This window comes from Crinia signifera, chromosome 3, assembly GCF_055691185.1.
Source record: "Crinia signifera chromosome 3, ASM5569118v1, whole genome shotgun sequence".
Taxonomy (NCBI): Eukaryota; Metazoa; Chordata; class Amphibia; order Anura; family Myobatrachidae; genus Crinia; species Crinia signifera.
The window spans coordinates 285,136,284-285,151,405 of record NC_139219.1 but is presented as its reverse complement, the minus strand read 5'-3'; the positions used below and the strand labels follow the sequence as shown (position 1 = coordinate 285,151,405).

Below are 15,122 nucleotides of genomic sequence, written 5' to 3'. Positions count from 1 at the left end.
GTCATTAGTTCGACAATGTCTAGGTCGACAGTCAAAAGGTCGACATGGGGTTTTTCACAGTTTTTTTGAGCCGACATGTGCCGACAGGCGGTATTTCATGCCCTACCATCCACTAGGGCGTGGTGGGAGAATAAAATAGTGTGCCGAGTGCAGTGAGGCACCGTGCCCAACGCATCGCGAGCGCAGCGAGTGATGCGAGGGGATGAGGTGCACTTGAAACTGTGTCAATGTTGACTGTGTTGACATTCAAGTAAAAAACGGTGAAAAAACCCCATGTCGACCTTTTGACTGTCGACACACACATTGTCAAACTAATGACCTGTCGAACTAACGACCTGTCAAACTAATGACCTTTCGACCTAGAAACATGTCGACCTTTTCCCATGTTGACCTTTTCCCATGTTGACCTAATGGTGTCGACCTAATGACTGTCAACCATCATGCTGTAGACCAAATGATCCCAACCCAAGTGGATAATCTGGGGGATGGGGGTTGGGGGGATGGGGATAGTAGAAGAGCAGGTATAGTGGAATTAAGAATAAAAATAAAAGGAATAGAGCAAACAAGGAAAAACTGAGATAGAATGAAAATGAATAAATAATAAAAACAAAAACAAAAAATAAAAATAAATAAAAATAAATATAAAAATAAAAATAAAAATAAAATTAAAAATAAAAATAAATAAAAAATAAATAAAATTAAAGTAAAACGTGCATAATTGTTTACACTCTTTTGTATATTTTGAGGGAGCGACAGTCCAGTTTTTTGTATAGTGCTTGCCTGATGTCCCTCTAATGGCTCCAACGCGTTTCACATCTGCACAATTCTTTCGGGGTCCGGCACCCGAAAGAATTGTGCAGATGTGAAACGCGTTGGTGCCATTAGAGGGACATCAGGACAGAAAGAAGGACATTTGCCACCCGCTCTAGCTACTGCCGCAAGTCACGAACAGAAGCCGGAGAATCGGGTGACGTCACCTCCCGCCCGCAGCACACGGAAGACGCTGCACAGCAGAAACGCTGCCGTCTTCTCCTGTAGAACAGGTCAGATTGCTAGGGCAAGCTAGCACTATACAAAAAACTGGACTGTCGCTCCCTCAAAATATACAAAAGAGTGTAAACAATTATGCACGTTTTACTTTAATTTTATTTATTTTTTATTTATTTTTAATTTTATTTTTATTTTATTTTTATTATTATTTTTATATTTATTTTTATTTTTATATTTATTTTTATTTATTTTTATTTTTATTTTTTTATTTTGTTTTGTTTTTATTATTTATTCATTTTCATTCTATCTCAGTTTTTCCTTGTTTGCTCTATTCCTTTTATTTTTATTCTTAATTCCACTATACCTGTTCTTCTACTATCCCCATCCCCCCAACCCCCATCCCCCAGACCTTCCAACAAGCGCCTAAATATCCCTTTTGCTTTTAGCAAAATACCCCACATACTATAGATAAATCCTATTTGGGCTGCTCCAACACCAAGCGCAGTATCGTTTGGGGAATCCCCAAAATTTCCAAGTGGATAATACTTCCCTCATTTATTTTATTTATTAACAGTTTCTTATATAGCGCAGCATATTCCGTTGCAGTTTACAAAAGGAGACAGTGATACAACAAACAGTGTATTTACAGACAGTCAATAGGTAGGAGGGCCCTGCTCGCAAGCTTACAATCTAGTAGGTAGCCTATTTATAGAGTGTCTGTTATTGAGGTTAAGGGTCATTTCTTTAATTCAACTTTAATTCAATTAGTTCAACCGAGTCCTGCCCTATCTCATAAATTACATAATTAATTACATAAATTACATAGTTGAATACCTATAGAGGGCTTTAGGGCATTTTTAAACATTGGGGTTTATTTACTAAGATGGGAGTTTTATTTCAGATGGGTTGTTGCTATATGGCAACCAATCAGCACCATTTTTTTATTTATGTAGCACCTTCTAGACGATATTAGATAGAATCTGACTGTTTGCCCATAGCAACATCTCATCTAAATAGAACTCCTATCTTAGCAAATAAACCCCATTGGATATATATATATATATATATATATATATGTAGGAGAGTCCGCACTCGAGATTGATTGTTAACATAGGGGGTGCTCCAACAGATCTCCTTCATGGATGGATACCAGGTTGCCTACAGGTTGGATACGATACTTGTTATGTATGCTGTTATTTTCCTGATGACGATCCTTTGATCGAAACGTCACGTCACGTCGGATGTACTTGCTTGACATGAATAAATTATCTCTGCTGATTTAAGACCTTGGTGAGTGCCCATTTTTCCATATCTTTATATATATATATATATATATATATATATATCCTTAGTCTAAATGCAGGAGACATATGACACAGGTTACTGGTTCAGGTCATTGCCTTATATCTGTTGAAAAAACTTTTCTTTGTTTTTTTTCCCTGCTGGTAAAAAATATTTTCCGTGTGTATTAAAGATCATCACTAAGTGGAGATACCATTTAAAGTTCAACCTAAAAACCTGTATTGTAGGGTTTGGAATGTTTTCCCCCTGATGAAGTCGTTTATGATGAAACGCGTCGGTTGCCATTCCATCTTGGATTAACTGAACTAAATGAATCCTATGTCTGATGAATGAAATAAAATTGTAGTATTTTTTAAATGGTCTACCATTAAATTGTGTTAAAGGTGATGGACACTATTGAGCGCACTCCATAAGTATTTTCTATCTAGCTTTTCTTTTTCTCCACTAACAGGGAGGAAATTTAGAGTGCAGCTACCATTTATGTAGCGCAAACAAAAGTCTATTTTTTGCGTTAAAAAAAATGATATATATATAAAAAATAAAAATATATATATATATACACACATACTGAAAATATATACATACATACATATATATACATACATACATACACACACACACACACACACACACACACAATAAATACCTGGGGGGGCACACACTAGTATTATAAGAAGTAACACTTCTTGAAACCATATAACACTTGTATAGGATCATGTATTTACATGAAAAATGTTTAGAAAAGTCCTGATACACAAACTTCATGAGGGAAAATCAGGGCTGAAAGGAGTCTCTTTATAAGACCATGGATTAATGGCCTGATGAATTGAAGTGGTCTCTATAAAGTCCAATGATTAATTAGTAGAATGCCAGAACTTGTTTACCAATTCTGTACCGGTTCTAGAAATAAACCTTCATACCAATGAAAACACCCAGTAAAAAGGCCGATGGCCACTCATTATTAAATATTTGAATTTTATTTTTTAAGCATGAATATTCACACAATAGTACAGGAGAGTGCATACATAGTATTATTTTTTTCAGATGCTGTTAGGTGGGGTCTACATAAGGCTGATCTTTCCAACCTCTTGTCCCACCCCACAAACATAGTGTAAACTCACAACAGTGTATACCGACAGGGATGGAACATCCAGAATATTCAAACTACGCATTTCGTCTCACTGGGAGACTTCATCAGATGTGTAACATACAATGTACAATGTATCTTACTGTAACCTCATGCATATGCAAAACATTAATTAATAATGTATCAAAATGGTGTCCAACCAAACATGCGATTAATTGATGATGTATCAATGGTATCCAATTGGAAGCCTTCTGTGCTCATCTGCCTGTTGCCACAGCAGACTGCCCTACTGTGTGACCATAGCGTTACTCACAAGGCTGATGAGTGACCAATGTGTGTCCAATGATTGCATCTTCAAACAAAAGTGGTGTATCTCAGACTTCTCCAATGGGCATCGTAATACAAATCCCAACAGCTGTGACATTTGCATATTTTCGCACAACTGCTGGGTACTAAGTCGCCTCTTAGTGCATATTAGAGCATTTTATAAAAACTGGGGGTCTGTGGGCAAGTAAGGAAATTTTGTCACAAGTTAGAAGCATGTGATACACATTTGGAACATGTGAGGGGCTTGGAAATGGGTGCTGCGGGAGTGTTTAGTTAATTTTGGGGTTATCTTTTCATACTATTGCACTAAAGCAGGGGTGGGGAACCTTTTTTCTACTGAGGGCCATTTGGAAAATTTGAAAACCCTTCGGGGGCCATATAAAAATTATCAATAATCGGCATATACGCGTGGGCATTATACACAGGGCAGCGGCATATACATGTGGGCATTATACACAGGGCAGCAGCATATACATGTGGGCATTATACACACTGGCAGCGGCATATACATGTGGGCATTATACACACTGGCAGCGGCATATACATGTGGGCATTATACACAGGGCACCGGCATATACATGTGGGCATAATACACAAGGGCAGCGGCATATACATGTAGGCATTATACACAGGGCACCGGCATATACATGTGGGCATAATACACAAGGGCAGCGGCATATACATGTGGGCATTATACACACTGGCAGCGAAATATACATGTGGGCATTATACACAGGGCACCGGCATATACATGTGGGCATTATACACACTGGCAGCGGCATATACATGTGGGCATTATACACACTGGCAGCGGCATATACATGTGGGCATTATACACAGGGCACCGGCATATACATGTGGGCATAATACACAAGGGCAGCGGCATATACATGTGGGCATTATACACACGGGCAGCGGCATATACTTGTGGGCATTATACACACGGGCAGCGACATAAAAATTGACAGTGTGGAGGAAGGGGGGTGTCACCCCCAAACAGGTTAATGTGATTATGTCTGATTATGAGAATCAGACATAATCACATTAACCTGTTTGGGGGTGAATCCAGGGGTAAATGACAACCCCTGGATGTGTCAGTCACTGGGGAAGGGAGGGTGAGAGAAGCAGCATTGGCGGGCGCATCTTCTGCATATCTCCCCCGCCACCCACCCGTCTATATTATCGATTAATCAGCTGCCCGCCATCCCGCCCGCCTATATTACTGATGTACTGTATCAGCCGCCCGCCCGCCTATATTACTGAGGTATCAGCCGCCCGCCCTCCTATATTACATACCAGGCGCCGGGGATGGCTGCTGCTGCTGCCGCCGGGGAGATGTGTAGAAGACGCGCCCTCCAATCACAGTGGCTGTGGAGGGGATGCGCCGGCAGTGATTGGCGGGCTCGTCTTCTGCACATCTCCTCGGCGGCAGCAGCAGCAGCCATCCCCGGCGGCTGGTATGAAATGTAGGCGGCCGGGCGGATGATACTTCTGTAGTATTGGCAGGTGGGCGGCTGTAATATAGGCAGGCGGGCGGGCCGGACAAACTGGGTGCGGGGGCCGTATCCGGCCCGCGGGCCGGAGGTTCCCCACCCCTGCACTAAAGGGTAATGAGCTTGATTCATAGGTGTAACTAATGCTGCTGCAAATGTGATTTTGGCTCAGAGAAAGTGAGAAAATAAGAATATTCTCGTGGGAATTGGAGAATAAGTTTAGGGCAACATTTACCAAAATGGTACACTACAAAATGTTTGCGCTATAACATCACGCGCTGCAAGAACTGTTCGAGTAATACTTTGACACAATATTAGATAGCTGGGGGCATATTCATCAAGATCAATATACCTCTATAGTGGCCCAACTACATTGTAATCCAATTTGCCGCGAGATGTGATGTTGGGCACGGAATACTACTGGAGCAATTCAAGCTTGCTCCTGTGTGAGGACAGATGCTCTGCAAAACAGCTGTCCCCGTAATTCCTTGATTCTGAGGCTAATTACTAGCTCCAGAACTTTGTACGGCATAGATTGTGCCAGGTGGTGCGCTGTGTAGTGAGGGGTGGTTCAAATGGATCACTCTTTGCAACTTGGTGCTTCATCCAATACGAAGGAATAGGGTTCGCGGAACCAATGCCATCTGAGGAACTTGTTGGTCCCCAGTTTCAGTTTGGGGGGGGGGGGTGTTTGGTTGATAATTAAGGGGCCGCATTGGGTTCCTATTAGCAAAATGGCCAGTTACTAAAAACATGTGGAAACTAGCATTTACACCTGTAATGGGCCCAAATCTGATGATGAATGGGCCCCTTGGAGGTAGTTTTATTAGCAAGCATACAATATTTAATATACATTATGTGTCTCTTTGAAAGTCAATTCCTTTCTGAATTCCCTGTCACTCTGAGATTCTCTCATCCTGATACATTAATGTCTGGATGACTTCCACACTCACACAGATGTCACGTTGCCTATAGCAACTACAGAGATTCTTGCTATCATTTTATAGAATGTACAAGAATAAAGGATGGCAAGTCTCTAATTGTTTGCTATGGGGAACTTCTCTACATGCACACTTTACAAGGTCTGATTAGGGTTGGCCATTGGTGTGTTTGCCATTGATGGGGAAATGACACGTCACCAGCAATTGTTGCAAACTATGCAATGATGACCATCATGGCTTTAATAGCCAATGATCATCCCTGTTCTTTCATTGACTGGCCTGTGGGCAAATCAGAAACTGGGGAAGGGCTTTGTGGGAGTCAGTAGGGAGAGCTATGCTACATGTCCCGTCACTTTACTGTCTGATGGGGTTTGAGAACCCATGATCTATACTGAATGCAGCAGCTAGACTGATCCTCCTTGCAAAATGTCTTTCTGCTGCTGGAAGTGGGCAAAAGGAGGGGTTGTTTATATGATCCACAGCTATAATGTCGGCATTCAGTGGCGTAACTATGGAGGGTGCAGGGGATGCAGCTGCTATGGGGCCCGGGCCCTTGGGGGGGCCCCATAGCACAGCAGGCATCCCCTGCACCCTTTTTCCTTATGCTCGCTTGGCAGTGTCGGTGGTGCCGTCTCTGCCCCCTCCCCCCCCCCGCTAGCGATGATGCGCTGCTACATAATGAAGGGAAGGTGGTGGTCCGGCTGTATCAGCCTTCCCCCCTCTCCCTGCTTTGATGCTGCCGGGGACTGACGTCACTATCTAGTGACCAGCCCCAGCGTGAAACACGCTGTGATGCTTGCCTGCTCTGTGTGGGACACCCAGGCCCTGGGAAACAGGAGACACGGAGCTGTCAGTGCAGGAAGACTCGGCACTGACAGCATCAATTGTACTGGTAAGAGGGGGAGGGAGGGAGGTACAGGGCAGCCTGAACTGTGGGTCGGAGGGGAGAGGATGTGTGAATAGAAGAAAAAAAAAAAGCGATGCAGGTGTCCCCTGCTCTCTCTCTCTCTCTCTCTCTCTCTCTCTCTCTCTCTCTCTCTCTCTCTCTCTCTCTCTCTCTCTCTCTCTCTGTCTCTCTCTGTCTGTCTGTCTGTCTCTGTCTCTGTATGTCCCCCCTCTCTCTCTCTCTCTCTATGTCTCTGTGTCTCTGTCTGTCTCTCTGTCTGTCTCTGTCTGTCTGTCTCTGTCTGTCTGTCTCTCTCTGTCTCTCTCTGTCTGTGTGTCTCTCTGTCTGTCTCTCTCTGTCTGTGTGTCTCTCTGTCTGTCTCTCTCTGTCTGTCTCTCTCTGTCTGTCTCTCTCTGTCTGTGTCTCTCTGTCTGTGTCTCTGTCTGTCTGTCTCTCTCTGTCTGTCTCTCTCTGTCTGTGTCTCTCTGTCTGTGTCTCTCTCTGTCTGTCTCTCTCTGTTTGTCTCTCTGTATGTCTCTCTGTCTCTGTATGTCTCTCTGTCTCTGTATGTCTCTCTGTCTGTCTGTCTCTCTCTCTCTGTCTCTCTCTTTGTCTGTCTCTCTGTCTGTCTGTCTCTCTCTCTGTATGTCTCTCGGTCTCTGTATGTCTCTCTGTATGTGTCTCTCTCTGTCTCTCTTTCTCTGTATGTCTCTCTCTCTCTGTCTCCCCATGTATGTCTCTCTCTGTATGTCTCTCTCGCTCTGTCTGTCTCTCTCTCGCTCTGTCTCTCTCCACCTCCTCTCATTTACTCCCTCCCCACCATGTCTCTCCTTTTTTTTCTCCCTCTCTTCTGCTACAACCTCCCCTTTACACCCTTCCATATAATCTCTCTCTCTCCCTCCCCCCCACACACCTGTCACCCTCTTCTCCTGTGGCGGGGGGCCCTTTAAAAAATTTGCTATGGGGCCCAGAAGGAAGTAGTTACGCCTCTGTCGGCATTCATTAGGTCGACATGTTAACATTGACATGCTCATAATGTCAACATTCAACATGTCGGTAGTAATGTCATGTTGGCTATGTCTTTTGCTTGTCATTATATCCCTAACCCTAATGGAAATGTCTGCATTATGACAATGTCAAAATTTGTAGGTAACATTAATGATGATGACATTTTAATCTTGTTGAAATTTTAAGCAAAGATACACAAGCATTCCTTCTTTTGCTCCTCCATATTCTTTTCCTTCAAATGTAGCTGGGTCCTAGTGAATGTTTATTTTAGTTTTGGTGACTTCCACTGCTCTAGTTATTGTCGTTTGTTTTTTTGTACTACACACTGTGGTTTGTGAACAATCTTTACACTCATATTTGTTTTGTGATTACAGTTTTTCACTACCATTTTTTCAAAGCCCCCATTCCCTGCATCTCCTAATTTTAAGGGCTGGCCAAGCTGATCTTTGAGATCTACCAACAGTTCTCATTTTCCAGAGCACCTAGCTGGAGCACAGGTGTAGTCATTACTAACTCATACCTCCAAACATGACCCTCTCCAGGAGGGACAGAATGATCTGCTCCTGGACTTCACTCATAATTTGTGATTACCATCACCTGTGGTGAAACTTCTTTCTTATTAGTTACCCTGTTTAACAAAGGTGAGGGTAATCATACAGTAACAGGAAGTATAATGAAAGAGAGGCTTGGTTTCTAAAAGAGGAAAAGGAAAATGGCCGCAACATGAAATCTATTGGAGGATAAAAACGAGGCTTGGAAGTAAAATTAAAATGGCCACCGCAATCTATAAATAAGAGCCGCGAGAACGAGGCTTGAGCCGCAAATGCGGAAGTTCGCGGATGGAAATCCCCGGGAACGGCGGCAGTATAAAAGACAGTGGCAGACACTAAAAGGGATCCAGCTAAGGAAGCCGCCGAGTTACTTTCAGGCGGAGAAACGCGTTTTGGAGCCCTTATACTGCCCGGTTATTGCCAGTCCGGTACTGCCATCCCTATATCTGGAAACAGTCCCTTCACAAGAGCCGCATATAGTATGGACACCAGCACCTGGAGCTTGTCCCCTTGCTAAGGGTCGACTTTACCTCAAGGAGGAAATCTACCATATGCTCTGATAAAGGAAACAGGTCCACTATCTTTTCAATAAGGTGCTCTGCACTTAATGAATGGGACTGGTAACTATGGATATCAATGCCTCTGAATACTAAGCAAATATTAACTATTTAAGCCTCAGTATATATTTATTTATTATTTATTACCAGTTATTTATATAGCGCACACATATTCCGCAGCGCTTTACAGAGAATATTTGTCCATTCACATCAGTCCCTGCCCCTGTGGAGCTTACAATCTATATTCCCTACCACATAAACAAAAAAATACAGGGTAGTTGCGCTAAACTATGGTGTGCAGTTGAATTAAGAATAACATTTGTTTAATATAGACATTATTAAAAAGAACAATTCATGGCTTAAAAAACATGTAAAATATGTATGATAATAAACAGAAAAAATTGATTGCTGCAGTTATTTGTGCACGTATTAATGAATTTAGTAGTCACCTTACATTCGAGTGTGTCCAAATCTTTTTGGGGGCCCAAAAAGATGTATAAAGACCTTTAGTAGGTGGATGTTGGAAATATAATTGTAGCCCTCAAATGTACTTTCTCCAACCTGGGTGGTAAAGATGGAGTTTCCTCCACAGGGCTAAGTATTGCTGGAACTGGAGGCTGGTGGATCTTTGTGCTGGCAAATTAGAGAGGTGGCGTTCCTCCACAAGATTTGTTTGAGCCTTTATGACGATCCTGCAGTCAGGGGCTATGAAATTTAAGCAATTTGTAACTCTACTAGTTCACATGGCACCTGAGGACACACTTTGGAATGAATGTGTGGTAGCAGCAATCCTGGTGTACCAATGGCCAACGCGTTTCGCTGCTCCTGCAGCTTTTTCAGATACCCAGGTATCTGTCTTCTTTCTTTATTCCCTACCACATGCAATCGCACATGCACACATTCTAGGGTTAATTTGTTGGGAGCCAATTAGCCTACCAGTATATCTTTGGATTGTGGGAGGAAACCGGAGTACCCGGAGTAAACCCACGCAAGCACGGGGAGAATATACAAACTCCGCACAGTTAGGGCCATGGTGGGAGTCAAACCCAAGACCTCAGTGCTGTGAGGCAGTAATGCTAACCATTATACCATCCATGCTGCATCAGAACATTATCATATTCTGCCTTAATTTTATGTGTTAAATGTTGTATGTCTTGTGTGTCTATTTTTAATAAGTGCACTATATATATAATATGTATTAATTATATATATTTTATTAAAAAATTATAATTTTCTATCATATTGTTATGATAGCGGTGTAGGCTTATAGCCAAACACCGCCCCGTAGTATTGTTCTAAGTACAGAGGTATACAATACCTCTGATAGGGGGCTGAGCTTACACAAAGTATATTAATAAACCACCACCAGTGTCACACCAGCGCTTCTGTGCCACTTTTCAAGTCACTTTGCTTTTTCCTATCTCATACAAGACATTACTAAATCCCTTATCCATGCACTCATTATATCCCGCATTGATTATTGCAATAGTCTTCTAACTGGTCTTCCCAATAAAAATAATAAATAAAAATACAGAAAGAATTTTGCAAAACGGAGATTTTTTTGTGATGGAGAGTGGTAAAAATGGAAGAGATAAGGTCAACCAGATGGTTGCTAAATTTATTATTGGGGGTGCTGTTTGGAATTAAATGGAAGAAGGAGGATAAAAAGTGTAGTAATGAGTCAAGGATAGGAAATAAAAAATAATAATAGTAATAATAAAATAATAAAAATAAAAATAAAAATAAATAAAATAAGAATATAAAAGTAAAAAAATAATAACAAGATTAAAGAAAAATAACTGGGCTGAAATTAACGGTACTGATAAACCAAATAGAGTAGAATGAGAATAAATGAAAGAGATATAAATGCAGTAAGAAAGAAATAAATAAATAATAAAATAATAAAATTGAAAGAAATAGACGGACAAACAAAAAACACTTATTGCGGCATGTTTACAATCCTTTGGTTGAGAAGGTAAGGGGGGAGCAGTCCAGTATCTCTAACTCACCCTAACTAGTCCTGCCTGGGGTCCGTTTTGGTGGACGCTCCGGGCGGCAGCGGGCGGTAGCAGACGGCACGGGTCCTGCGCTGTCAATTGCCGGCTTCTGTCATAAAGCTTGTAGCGTGCGGCAGAGCGGCGGCTTGTGGCGGCTGTCAGACTTGGCTTGCTGCTGGTTCTGCTGGGTCTTCTGGTCCCTCCTAGAAACACATCCAACGCGTTTCACATCGGGTAGATGCTTTGTCAAGGATGACTGTGTTTGTGGCTTGATGCTTTTTATAGCATAAAAACTTTATTAGTAAAACGGAAGTGCCCAGAATAGCTTTGGCTTAATTCGGAGGCAACCTCATGGCTCTTTTTTTTCTTTTTTTTCCAAAGGTGATTTAAAATCTTTTCATGCGCAATAGTTGACAAACAGTCACAAACAAAATACAGAAAAAATACACAGAAAAAATACACTGAACATAGATAGTGGTGAAGAGAAAAGGATATAAAATGAATACATATAAGAGAGGTTTAGGATGAAAATAAGGCAAAATAAAATAAATAATAATAAAAATAAATATATATAAAATATAAAATAAATGAAAATAATAAAAGTAACAAAACAAAAACAAAAACAAAAATCAAAATAAATAAGGATAATAATAATAATAAAAATAATAGAAAACAAAAAAATAAATAAATAAATAAGAGAATAAAATAAAACAAAAAGAAAAAGAAAAATAGAAGAGGAAGAAGGTGTGCGGGAAGTTTATCTGCAGGGGGATTCTTTTCATAGAAATGCTTTGAGCTCAATGTCAATGTTTAGACCCTTTGGCTCAAGGGTGTCCAGGAGATAGATCCATTTTGTTTCTGTCCTTTTTAGGGTGGATACCATATCCTCTCCTCTCCAATGTGGGGTTATGTTCTGGATTCCCATAAAGGTGAGGCCTCTCGGATCTTTGTTGTGTCTTTCAAGAAAATGGGCAGAGACACTATGGGTTTTTAGTCCTCTTTTGATATTATAAATATGCTCTGTGATTCTTGTTTTTAATTTCCTCTTGGTCTGCCCAACATATTGCTGGCCACATGGGCATTCTAAAAGATAGATTGCTCCTTCTGTGTTGCAGGAGAGCTGGTCATTTATTTGAAAGACTTTTTTGTTCTGGTTTGATGAGAATTCTTTGATTGGTTTTGTGCTTGTTTGTTGGTTTTTACATCCTGTGCATTTGGTGCATTGGAAAAAACCTTTTGTTGTTTTTTTCTTCTTGTTTTCTGTTGGAAGGTAGCTGCTCGTTAGTGCTTTTTTTAGATTATTTGCCTTCCGATATACAACTTTGGGTTTATTTGTCAAAGTTCCTTTTAGTTGTTCGTCTAGCATTAATATATGCCAGTGTTTACGTAGCATTTCTTCAATGGTTCTGTGATTGCTATTGTATTTTGTGATGAATGTCAATGGCATCTCCTTTGTCTTTTTTGGGTTGTAACTGATTAGTTCGTCTCGCTTCAAGTCTCTTGTATTCTTTATTTGCGTTTGTAGGAAGTTTTGCTTGTATCCTTTTTGAAGGAACTTTTTTTCCATGTCTTTGCTTTGATGTTCGAATACTTCATCTTCTGTACAGTTACGCCTTAGTCGACGAAATTGTCCTCCTGGGATGTTACTTATCCATTGTTGATGGTGGTTGCTATTGTGTGCCAGCATATTGTTCCCATTAACAGTTTTTATGTGTGTTCTGGTTTGAATCTTTTTGTTTTTTATGTAGATTTCTAAATCTAAAAAGACAACCATGTCTTTACTGTCCACCGTTGTGAATTCAAGGTTAAGTGAGTTGTTGTTCATATGTAGTTTGAATTCTTCTAGTTCTTCTGGTGATCCTTCCCATATGAAGAAGAGGTCATCTATATACCGTTTCCAGCAATGGATTTTCTCCAGGTATATGTTGTTCTTCCAGATGGCCGTATCTTCCCATCTTGACACAAACAAATTCGCATAACTCGGTGCGAAGGAAGTTCCCATTGCGGTCCCCTGGTCCTGGTTAAAAAATGCCCCATTGTACCAGAAATAATTATGTCTGAGAATGAAATCGATATTTTCCTACAAGCTTTATAAACCTCATCAATAAAATAGAAAAAAATAAACAAGAAGGAGAGAAGAAATCCAGAAAAAGAAACTACACAGAAGAAATAGAAAGTGAGGAAGAATATGAAGAGGATGATGATGAGGATAATGCTTTTTTAGCGGCAGTCTGGGAAAACGAGGCACCACCAGACTATGTAAAATCTGCACAAAAGAGACGAAGGAACAATCCATAAAAACCATGAGGGGAAAAAGAGGAGGAAAGAAAAAAAGAAAGAAAAAAGAAACATCTGAACCCTTAGAAGACCAATCAGAGACAGTGTTCAATCTAAGCAAGAGAAACCTCACCACAGAAGAACAAAAGGTCCTGAAAAAAGGACTAAAGTTCGCACCACATTCAAAAATAGACAAATTCGAACTGTATATAGATACACAAAAATTCGTACGCAAATTGTGCATCAAGAAATTCTTCTCAAATAAAAAAGAAAAAGAGACCAATGAGGAAGAGACGCAATTTGAACACACAGATTTTAAACCGACCTCGTCCTTCTTCCCAAGTCATATCAAAGGACCGCACATTGCGACATTCCAAAAGTTGATAGAAGATGAAATCTCAAACATCGACGAGAAACAGAGAATACAATACAACTTTTCGAAAGAGGAACAAAAAGCTCTAAAAACACTAAAACAAGACCGCACGATAGTAATCAAACCGGCGGACAAAGGTGGAGGAGTGGTGATTCAAGATAAGGAGAATTATGAAAAGGAAGCAGAGAAATTACTTTTCGATGTGAACACATACAGAAAACTAGATCAAGATCCCACAGCCAACTACCAGCGCCTCCTATATCAACAATTACAAGAGGGACTAGAAACAGGTATCATTACTAAAAAAGAATTTGATTACATTTACATAGAACATCCAAAGATCCCAACATTCTATCACCTGCCAAAGATTCACAAAAATCAAGAAAACCCACCTGGACGCCCAATAGTTTCAGGAATTGGATCAACAACATCCAACCTGTCAAAATATATTGACTTTTTCCTCCAACCCCTGGTCAAAAAACAAAAAAGTTTCCTGAAGGACACCACAAGCATCCTGCAGACTCTGAATACAATTGAATGGAAAGAGACTTACACCCTCTGTACAAGTGACATAAAATCATTGTACACAGTAATAAACCACGACGCAGGATGTGAAGCAACACGTCACTACCTAACTGAACAAACCACCATTTCCAATAGACAAATCAATTTCATCATGGAAAATATCGATTTCATTCTCAGACATAATTATTTCTGGTACAATGGGGCATTTTTTAACCAGGACCAGGGGACCGCAATGGGAACTTCCTTCGCACCGAGTTATGCGAATTTGTTTGTGTCAAGATGGGAAGATACGGCCATCTGGAAGAACAACATATACCTGGAGAAAATCCATTGCTGGAAACGGTATATAGATGACCTCTTCTTCATATGGGAAGGATCACCAGAAGAACTAGAAGAATTCAAACTACATATGAACAACAACTCACTTAACCTTGAATTCACAACGGTGGACAGTAAAGACATGGTTGTCTTTTTAGATTTAGAAATCTACATAAAAAACAAAAAGATTCAAACCAGAACACACATAAAAACTGTTAATGGGAACAATATGCTGGCACACAATAGCAACCACCATCAACAATGGATAAGTAACATCCCAGGAGGACAATTTCGTCGACTAAGGCGTAACTGTACAGAAGATGAAGTATTCGAACATCAAAGCAAAGACATGGAAAAAAAGTTCCTTCAAAAAGGATACAAGCAAAACTTCCTACAAACGCAAATAAAGAATACAAGAGACTTGAAGCGAGACGAACTAATCAGTTACAACCCAAAAAAGACAAAGGAGATGCCATTGACATTCATCACA

At 40.6% G+C, this 15,122-nt stretch overlaps 1 protein-coding gene across 1 annotated transcript in view; it reads right to left on the bottom strand.

Annotated features, from left to right (window-relative positions):
- The window catches only part of GRK7 (G protein-coupled receptor kinase 7), a 66,456-nt gene that overhangs the window by 19,294 nt on the left and 32,040 nt on the right, over window positions 1-15,122 (bottom strand). The gene's annotated exons all lie outside the window — the stretch shown is intronic.